Below are 10,983 nucleotides of genomic sequence, written 5' to 3'. Positions count from 1 at the left end.
TTTAATAGCGATTCAGTAGCTGTGATATAAACTATAGTAGGTATAGTTTTAGGAGTCACTGAGAAGTTTAAGCCTTTGGTAAGTAGACGCCTTTTCTGTCTCTGAGAGATCTCTGTCTGACAAATTTTTGATCCAATTTCTCCCTTGCAAACTGTTTCATACCTAATTTTACACGCGTTTACCAGTAGCTGAGATTTGTTTCAGTGAAAGTAATTTTTGAAATTTACCCTTTTGTCTCTCTTTGGTTTTGCTTGGGGGTGCCTCATATAACCGGATTTAGTAAATTCACACACTTCCTGATAGATTTTGTGGTAAGATTAGTTTGTAATCGCTGATAATAAGTTTCTATTTCTGACTGTTTGTTTTTTATCTCTATGTTAAGTCTCCTAATACGCAAATTTAGAATTTTCCTAGTATAATTTTGTTGCATTTTATCGGCTAAGTATCCGGGGTTCCAGCGGTGCTTGCTTCAAGCATTTAGGAATTAAATAAATCTGCACGTTCAACAGATTTTCCGTTCGATGTAGTCATTCCTCTGCGGTTCCACTGAGCTGCAAAGCAGTGAAGTGTGGAAAACGCATATTGACTGTCTGTAAAAATTTTCAGTTTTTTCTTCCGCCCATTTACACGCTTCAGTCAATGCAACAATTTCTGCTGCTTGTGTTGAATACATGTTTGGTAATGAGCCATCAGCAATGATTTCAACATCGGTCACAACAGCATAGCCTACCCTGTTAGCCCCTGCATTTGACCTAGACGCAGACCTCAACGTACAGGTAGATGCTGTCAGGTAAAGGTGTGTCTTTCAAGTCTGGTCATGGTTTGCAGTTCTCATTTATTCTGTCAACGCATGAATGTGGTTCTCCTTCAACAGGTAGAGGTACAAGTGTCGCTGGGTTAATGCTATTGCACCTCTCAACAGTTAGGTGTGGTTGTTCCAGCAAAGTTGTCATGATAGACAAATGTCGTGCTGGTGACAAGAAAGTCATTTTCATGCCTGTAATCAATAAGTCAACCGAGTGTGGTACCATTAGCGTTGTGGGATGGAAAAGTACTAGTTCAGCTGACGACTGAACTGCCAACGCTGCGGCACACACTGCTCTAACACATGCTGGAAGAGCTGCAGCCACTGGACCCAGTCTTTTAGAATAAAATGCAACTGATCTCAGCTTTTGTCCATGCTTTTGTAACAAGAGTGAAGTCATGTATTTGTCTTTGCAGTCAACTGTTTGAACAAAAGGTTTGTCATAGTCAGGTAAAACTAAAACACTAGTGTTTGCTATCAAACTTTTTAATTCTGTAAATGCTTTACTGCCCTCTTCAGTCCACTGAATAGAGTCTTTCAGTGACATTTCGTCTTGGTATATAAGTGTCAATAATGGTTGAGTAACTTGTGCATAATGCGGAATCCAAGTTCTGCAATAATTGCACAGTCCCAAAGACGTCATCATCTGTTTTTTCGTCTTAGGTCGGGGAACCTGCAAAATTGCTTGTTTTCTTTTAGTTGTCAACTGTCTTCCCTTTCTTGACATAAGATGTCCTAGAAAAACAACTTATTTTTGGCAAAACTGTAACTTATCCAACGAAGCTTTGTTACCTGTATTCGCTAAATATTGGAACAAAGCTATTGATACAGTCTTGTACTCATCTTCAGTCGGTGAAGCAATTAAGATGTCGTCAACGTACAAAAGAATCTGAGAAGACTCAGGATGTTTAAAATCAGCAATACACAAAGACATTTCCTGTGAAAAAATTGTAGGGCTATCTGTAAACCCTTGTGGCAATCTTGTATATGTATATTTTTTCCCATTAAATGTAAATCCGAACCAATGACGTGAATTTTTGTGTAACGGAATGTAGAAAAAGGCATTGCTCAAATCAATTACTGTAAACCATTTTTTGTCAGGTTTTAAACTGTTCAATAATGTGTGTTGGTCTGGCACACACGGAGCACGTTATTGTATGGATTTATTTATCTGTCGCAAATCATGCACCATTCTCCAAACTCCAGATTCCACTTTTCTAACAGGAAATATCGGTGTATTACATTCACAAGTTGGGTCTTCAATCAAAATACCAGCCTTACCATATCCCTTATTACAGGAGTGATGCCAATAATAGCATCCTGTGTTAATGGATATTGTTTAAGTCATGATCGATAAGTCGTTTTAGGCAATACTTCAACTGGTTTCGCTGTTTTAAGTAAACCTACATCTGTTTTTCCCAGTGACCAAAGAGTGGCAGGGACGTCCGGAAAGTCCTCAGCCACTAGAGTAGCCATTAGTCATGATTCTAATGACTCAACCTTTACTGGGTCTCCCATAGCGTCAACTACGAAGGACTCCAGAAAATTCACTTTTATGGGTTTGTACCCTTCTTCTGTTGGTATTAAAGGTATTTGTAATGGTTGTAACAGGTCCCTCCCCAACAAATTTATAGGACAATCTCCACTCTAGACCATAGTGACCTTGTATGGAGTTAGTCCCTCATCTAATTTTTTTATTGGTTTAGAAAAGGGTAACAATGTCACTTTCCCATCTGCAGATAGCACAGAAATTTGTTGTCGACTGGAGTGACACCTGGAATGGTGTCTCTTAACACTGATCTGCATGCATCACTATCGCAAAGAAATTTGACATCATTTTTCCCAATTTTTAGCCAATAATAAGGTTTTGCGTTTTCCGGCAAAGTCAAGGCAAAGACATTTGTCAAATCCAAGATTTCAACTGGTTTCATTGATCCCCATTTCCCACTGTTGTGACTGTTGTCATCAGTGTCGAAATGGGGTTCCGCGCGTCAATCTGACTGTTTTGTTTTTTTGTCCTCCACCATATCGTGTATTATATGGTGGAGGTCTGTAAGGTTTCTCATGTTTCCTTTGCGGTGTATATTTCCTTTTGCAGTGGCGAGCAATATGCCCTACACTGCCACAACTGTAGCATCGATCACTGGGCGGCATCCGTCTCTTCACCCGATCTTGGTACAACATGTTCTCCATTATGTCACCCATGGTAGATGCCATCACATGTTCCATCGGCGACTTTACACCATTTCCCCACTTTTTTCTCACCACTTCTTGGGCGTGTATTGCCCACTCCATGAGATCAACCAACCTTCCAGTCCGGTGTTGGACGTAATGCTTGCGAATGAAATCCCCAATTTCCGGCGTCAAATTCTGGAGAAATGTTTGCTTGAATTGGTTGACATATGTGGAATTCTCATCAGCAGATTCAGGAATACAGCAGTGGTTCCGAAAAACATTTTATAGGCGTCCCCGGAAAATATTAATATCTTCCCCACGTAACTGTCTACAATTTTGAATCATGCCAAAGTTTGGTGATTTTTCCATAATTTTCGGATGTTCTCACACACCAATTTCCGTTGAGCTGTCTCCTCCTCGTACGTCATGTTTGTCCCCGTTGACGTTTTACCAGTATAGTCACCTTTCACCCGATTCCAATTATGCCCCAAACATCTCCTGAGAACCTTCAATATTTCTTGTCCATTCAACTGGTAAGAAGCACACAATTCCTCAAAATTCTCAGTCCAACTTTCCTGCATTGTCAACAAAATCACCTAACCCACTGCACGCTTCAGCTACATCACTGTCACACCAAGGCCGATTAACCAAGATAGTTTGGTCCTGTATGCTTGAAGAATTAGGATTAGCCACTTGAACAAGTGGAAAATCTTCACAATCGCTTTCATTATTCATTTTAATTTTATTCAATTCTTCAAGCGGATACAATTGTTCGGAACAATTTGCTTTGCTCCTTGTAGGCGAAGAAACACAATCACCATCACCAGCAATCTGATCTGCAAAATCAGGTTGCAATGGCCATAACCCACCAGAGGGGGTCATGCGCACTCCATGCTGCTGGTCTGCCCAAGTCACAGTTGCAATCACCACTGGGGGGGTGCCACTCGCTCCCTCGGGGTGGAGCAATTGACTTCCTCTCTCTTCTTGAGGGCAGCGAAGGAGGGGTAGAAGGGGAAGGGGGAGGAGGAGGAGGAGGGGTAATGGGGGGAGGAGGACGAGGTGGAGGAGGTGGTCTGAGGCGCTTGCTCGGGGCAGCCCACAACCCCTCCCCTTGGCCTCCCATGGGGATGCTCTGCAGTTTGAAATAATGGTTGCTTTCGATCTGTCCCAAACGCCATCTTGTCATTGGGACGTGCAACAGATGAAGCAACAGTTTCATCGTCAAAGTTCACTTTGGAAGTCATCGCGACCATTGCTTTCTCCTCTTTCTTAATCCGTTTCACCTCAAGTTCCTGTTCTCTGATCCTTGCTTGTGCTAGCCAAGTATCACAAGCAAATATTTCAGCACGTATCTTTCTAAGAGGTTTGCCAACCGCGGATGCCTCTTCAAGCTTCAAACGAAACATAATCTCTTTCAATGGCTGAATTTGCAAAGCACCAGAAAATTCACCATGTTCCATCCACTTCTTACAATAAAGTTCACTTCCTGGGAACTTTTTAGACATAAATTCAACATCCCGATGAATTGGAGTCTTTTTAGAAAAAAAATTGCCCCCATTTTTCCAATTCACAAATTCCTTCTGTTAACTCTCATTTAGAAAAAGGCACACAACCCGCGATGTTGATTCGAACACCAAGAACAAAGTGGCGCGAGCCGTGCCAGTCCCCAGTCACGATGCGCGTTCACACGCACACACAATGAATGCACATACACACGCACGCACACGCTCACGCACTCACACGTACACGCTCACACACTAGTGGTTATCAATGTCCGTCGCTCCAACACTCAAGATCTCGTTGTGAGACAAAGGAATTTTTGAACTACCACCTAGTCAACACGGATCAGCCAAATGAATGTATTAAACTTCACATATAATCCAGTATCTAAATAGCAGCCGCATTTAAACAAAATACATATAAACCACCGGGTTGAAATTAACAAATCATTCAATCTCTCAATTTCAACAACCAGTCTTCGCGCACAGTGAATTCCAAAAATCCACCCCTTGTGGAAATTATTATTAGAATAAAACTGGGTTTACAGTACGTCTGCCAGCGGCTCGGAACCAGACATGTCTCGATAAATATTACACCGATCAGTCTTGTGTATTTGTACGTTAATACACCGGGGCCCGGGTCTGGAGACCCACTCGGTCAAACCACCGGATCTAAAACCAGAATCAAGCTGGAATGAGAAACAGGTGATATCCAGATCCCGCGTCACAAGCCCTTCAAAATATGTGGATTATCATGAAAAAGATACCTTTAGCCCTAAAAGGAATCTCTTAACACATTCAACAAAATGGCTGCGTGCTAACTCGCTAGCGCATCACTCACCGAGAAACTCGAACGAAGTCAGCTGTGTTTTCAGGTCGTCAGAATGGATGGGAGCCTCCACCATGTCACAGCAAGCAGGCAGGTGCCACCGGTGAGATTAGATCTTTATCTGTCTCCCGTGAAAGAATTCGCGGACTGGCTCCACCGGAGGGATGATCCTCCGTCTCCTCTTGTTAGCGACGCGCCGGGGACTCTCCCTCTGTCTGGGACCTGACTAATGGCTTGGGTTTCGGCACCAATTGTGTGTAGCTTTCTCTCATGTTTCTATTTATAATTGTATTTTATTTATTGCAATCTATTTGTGATTGTATTTCATTTATTATAGTACCTATGTTTGTCTGTGACTGTAAAGTGTCCTTGAGAGCTTTGAAAGGTGCTTAAAATGTCATGTATTATTATGATTATTATGTTGTGAAATGGTTGATAACGAGATCAGTGTCGCTGAAATATTTTCAGCGACAACCAAATCCCCATCATCCGACAAGAACGAACAACAGATCAGAGAAAGACGCTCTCCCTGCAACACTATTGTTGGGTTAAATTCATTTATCTTCGTCTGGTTCGGAGTTCGTCGAGTTTCTTGATGAAATGCCAGTTGAGTCGATAGTTGGTACACAGCAATAACTACTTTATTCAGTAACAATCGAGAGAAACATCTCTAGTTGGAGCTGGACAAAAGAAGAACCCCCACCTGCCTCTTCAGGCTTAGTTTAAAAGAATACCGCGACATTCTGTTGACGAATCAGTTGCGGACAAGTCGATCTTCCGTCCAATCAGCTACGAACAACTCAGTGTTGGGAGGGCCTTAGGCTGAAATTGGAGTTGTTGCCTCTTGGATTGGATTGGATTGGATTGGATTGGATTGGATTGGATATGCCTTTATTAGTCTCACAGTGGAGAAATTTACATTTCACAGCAGCAAAGTGATGAAAGGAATGAAAGTAGAAAAACGAAATACATGAGCTGCTGGAAAGGCAGCCACTCTCGCGGCGCCGTCTTGAAGTCAAAAGAACAAAAAAAAACTAAATAACAAATAATATGACAGCATAGAGACAATATGACAAAACAAAGACACAGAGAGACATTCATTCTTCAGGACTTGCTGTACCCTCTTGCAACAACTATTGAACTAATAAGCTTGATAATGCTATGTAAACTAAATTAAACATGCAATAATCATATTATGTACTAAGTTAAACATGAAATAACATAATATGTTTACTAATCTAAACATGAAATAACGTAATATGTTTACTAATGTGCATAAGCACTCTATCAACTATAAAGAGGGATTTTCTGGCGTATTTCTTCGCTTGTGGCCATACTACCCTGAGAACGCCCAATCTCGTCTGATCTCATAAGCTAAGCAGGGTTGGGCCTGGTTAGTACTTGGATGGCAGACCACCTGGGAATACCAGGTGCTATAGCTTTTTTTTTTTGCAGCCACCCCAAACTCTGTGGGCCGAGAAATGCTCTCTCATGGGGGACCGTCATGACATTAATCGTGCGCCAAGCAGAACTGGGCATCTGCCTGCTGGACAGCTTTTTTTACTGCCCTTTCAAACCATCTATTTTCCTTTTTCTGTCCTCTTCTATAATTGCTTCACACTCCAAAAAAGCTAGTTGGGTCTCTTTAATGTCCTCACGAGTAAATTTGATATTGATGTCTACCGAGTGCAGGTGATTTGTGAAGGAAGAATTTCTTCTTTTTTTAATTATGACGAAAGTGTCCTGCACATATCTAAACCAGTGCCTTGGTTTTGTACCCGGGAAGGATATGAGAGCCTGTTTCTCCATTTCTTCCATGGCCAGACTAGCCACTATGGGTTAAACTGGTAAGCCCATGGCACAACCATGAATTTGTTTGTGGTTGATAACGAGATCAGTGTCGCTGGGTGATTACGTCAGCAGAGGGTGTAAAGGACCAGACGGAGAGTAATCATAATAATACATTTAATTTCTCAGCACCTTTTAAAACTCTCAAGGACACTTTACAGTCACGGGATAAGAACGTTTTCTTTTTCTGTGCGAGTGAACAGCGGCAACCATTTACGCCAGCGTTCACTCTACCTGGAATGAATCGACGAAACGGATTGCATTGGAAGTCAAATAAAAGTTACCCACGTTAACGCATCAGCTGGACTCACATTGCCTTATTTGACAACACGACACAAATAACCTGTATTTGGTAAACCAAATACCCATCATCCGACAAGAATGAACACCAGAGCAAAGAAAGACGCTCTCCCTGCAACACTATAAAGACGGATTTTCTGGCTTGTTTCCTAGCTTACGGCCATACTATCCTGAGAACACCCGACCTCATCCGATCACGGAAGCTAAACAGGGTCGGGCCTGGTGGATGGGAGACCTCCTGGGAATACCCGGTGCTGTAAGCTTTTTTTTTGCAGCCACCCCAAACTCTGTGGGCCGAGAAATGCTCTCTCCCGTTAGCGATCCGATTTCACTTGTCATTTCACGAGCACCCCAGACGCGATTTTAAACGGCGTCCCATGCGTTGATTTGACTCTTGAGTCGCTGCCTGTAACGCTATCGCTTTCCGGCAGAGGGAGCGGTCCGCAGGGGGGACCGTCATGACATTAATCGTGCGCCAAGCAGAACTGGGCTTCTGCCTGCTGTACAGCTTCTTTTACTGCCCTTTCAAACCATCTACTTTCCTTTTGCGACAATTTTAACCTCATTTTCGTCAAATGAGCGGTAGCTAGCTTTTAGGTGCATATGTACTGCAGATTGAGGCCCAGTAGTATTATCCCTGCGGCGTTCATAAAGTCTTTTTTTTTTAGAATTTGTATAGTCTCCCCAATGTTTTGCTCTTTATAATATTCATTTTTCCAATGTATTGAATAAACTACATTACGTTTCTTTTTCATTTGGCAGCCTATCTTTTGGATGCACTCATTTTTGTCTTCAAGTAATTATCGGTTTGAAATAAGAAGGAATTTTGTGTTGCCAAAGGACTCTGTAGTTTTTCAGAAAGCCCTGCAATGGAAGGTAATGCTACTAGTCTCCTTTTAGTATCTTCAGAATTTTCGGGTTCATTCCCTTTTCTTTTCTTTTGACATTTGTTAAATGACCACTGAGGGCAACCACAGTTTGTGAGTGCTCTCCTGACATGTTTTGACTCCTTTTCAGTACCATCGACGCTGGTTGGTATTAGCCCTATGCTGGAGGGTTCTGATAACTCATAGTTTGTGTTGTCGAGGGTGGTTAGATTCAAAAAGTAAGTATTGGTCAGTGTGTGTGGCCTTGCTAAAGATTTCTGTTTTTAGCGCTCTGTCCTCTTTTATAATTGCTTCACACTCCAAAAAGGCTAGTTGGGTCTCTTTAATGTCCTCGCGAGTAAATTTGATATTGATGTCTACCGAGTGCAGGTAATTTGTGAAGGAAGAATTTCTTCTTTTTTTAATTGTGACGAAAGTGTCCTCCACATATCTAAACCAGTGCCTCGGTTTTGTACCCGGGAAGGATGTGAGAGCATGTTTCTCCCTTTCTTCCATGGCCAGACTAGCCACTATGGCAGGGTCAGGAACCTTTTTGACTAAGAGAGCCATAAAAGTAAAATATTTAGAAATGTTTTTCAGCGAGAGCCACACGCACGCGCGCGCGCACATACAAACGCTCGCGTGCGCGCGTGCACACACACGCGCACGCGCGGCCACTTTTCAACAAAATATCAGAATGTATTATTTAAAATAAGTTTGTGATAGTACTCACCGATAACATGGATGGTTTTCCGTTCCTCGTGTTTGGTAAAAATCCAGGAAAACGATCGGAATGAAATTCAATTTGCCGGTCCAGAGGCGAAGTTACTGCTAGCTAGCCTGCACACGGCTCATAAGCTTCCACACTTGCTATCTGCAATCTACTTCTCGAAGAAGTATGTCGATGCTAATGTTAACATGGGGCTTGTTAAAATGTCACTGACATTCGACTGTTTCATCGATGGTATTGTTTCATTGCAAATTAGAATCAGAACATTTTCTCTCCTCTAATGCTCCGGTGCATTCAGGCTGAAGTGCACTAGTTGGGCTCATTTAAAGGGGCGTTTACCTGTTTCAACATGACGGCCACTATCATCCAATCAACATGGCGCTTTCGGCCATTCTAGGTCAGTGTCATCCAATAAAAATTGCGCTTTCCGCCAACTGCAGCCCCAACGGTAAATGAACAGGAAAACGACAATATGTATTATAATATGTATTTTTTATATAATGTATACGAATAATATATATATTATTATTATTATTATTATTATTTTTTTTTTGACGACGATACTAGTGCAGCGTGTTCTACCGGAAACAAATTCCTTGTGTGTTCTACATACTTGGCAATAAAGATGATTCTGATTCTGATTCTGATGTAATATTTATCGGCGAGCCATATGCAATCATCAAAAGAGCCATATATGGCTCGCGAGCCATAGGTTCCCGATCCCTGCACTATGGGTTAAACTGGTGAGCCCATAGCACAACCATGAATTTGTTTGTAAAAATGTTCCAGAAATTTAAAATACGTAATATTCATCAATATTCATCAATCAAGTAATAAAAGATTCAGTGTAGCCACAAGGTATAGTCCTCGTTAGGGATTTATATATTGGGCTGAAACTACTAGAAAATTTTAGTTCGCTGACAAAGCCTCTTCGATGTGAAACGAAACGTCCGACACCTTCAAAGAAGTACAGGGGACGGCGGAATAAACATTTTCATCGATGGACCACTCCTGTACGACTGAGAGCTGAGACAGACGTAAAAGCATCCCATCTCAAAACCCAGCTATTTAAAATTGTTTTTTCTCTGTGTAGCTCTCTCTCCTGTTTCTATTTATAATTGTAATTTATGTTGGGTAAAATTCATTTATCTTCGTCTGGTTCGGAGTTCGTCGAGTTTCTTGATGAAATGCCCGTTGAGCCGATAGTTGGTACACAGCAAAAACAACTTTATTCGGTAACAATCGAGAGAAACATCTCGAGTTGGAGCTGGACAAAAGAAGAAGAACCACCTGCCTCCTCAGGCTTAGTTTAAAGAATCCCCCGACAGTCTGTTGACCAATCAGTTGCGCACAGGGCGATATTCCGTCCAATCGGCTACGGACAAGTATGTTGGGAGGACCTTAGACTGAAATTTGGATTGTTGCCTCTTGCAACAACTATTCAACTAATAAGCTTGATAATGCCATGTAAACTAAATTAAACATGCAATAATAATAATATGTACTAAATTAACATGGGATAACATAATATGTTTACTAATCTAAACATGAATAACATAATATGTTTACTAATGTGCATAAGCACTCTATCATTCCCTCCTGTTGCACATTTAAACATCAGTTCATACATTTCCAAAACGGTTTTCATGCATGCATGTCATACTAACTGCACAGGGAACCATTCTTTATATTTTTACTTTACTCATCTAATCTAATCTATCTAACATTATCTAACATTGTCTAACCTAATCTAACCTATCTAACACCATGGAGAAGGCGAAAAACCTCTATGACAACTTTGCTGCTGTGATTTGCAACCTCTCCATTTGTGAGAGTTTTGAATTTTAATGAGGAAAATCCTTCTCGGCTCTCCGTTTCTTTTTTTGCTTTTGTTTGTTGGAGCAACCACACTCTGGCCATGGTGTACTATT

General features: G+C 41.5%; 2 pseudogenes; both read left to right on the top strand.

The window, feature by feature from the left end:
* The first annotated feature begins 6,631 nt into the window (after nt 1-6,631).
* LOC148890944 (5S ribosomal RNA) lies at nt 6,632-6,750 on the top strand (annotated as a pseudogene).
* Nucleotides 6,751-7,608: 858 nt separating this feature from the next.
* LOC148890943 (5S ribosomal RNA) lies at nt 7,609-7,719 on the top strand (annotated as a pseudogene).
* Nucleotides 7,720-10,983: the final 3,264 nt, after the last annotated feature.

The sequence above is a fragment of the Hippocampus bargibanti genome, linkage group LG12, assembly GCF_051943395.1.
Source record: "Hippocampus bargibanti isolate YZ-2025 linkage group LG12, ASM5194339v1, whole genome shotgun sequence".
NCBI lineage: Eukaryota > Metazoa > Chordata > Actinopteri > Syngnathiformes > Syngnathidae > Hippocampus > Hippocampus bargibanti.
This window is presented reverse-complemented; position numbering and strand designations above follow the sequence as displayed.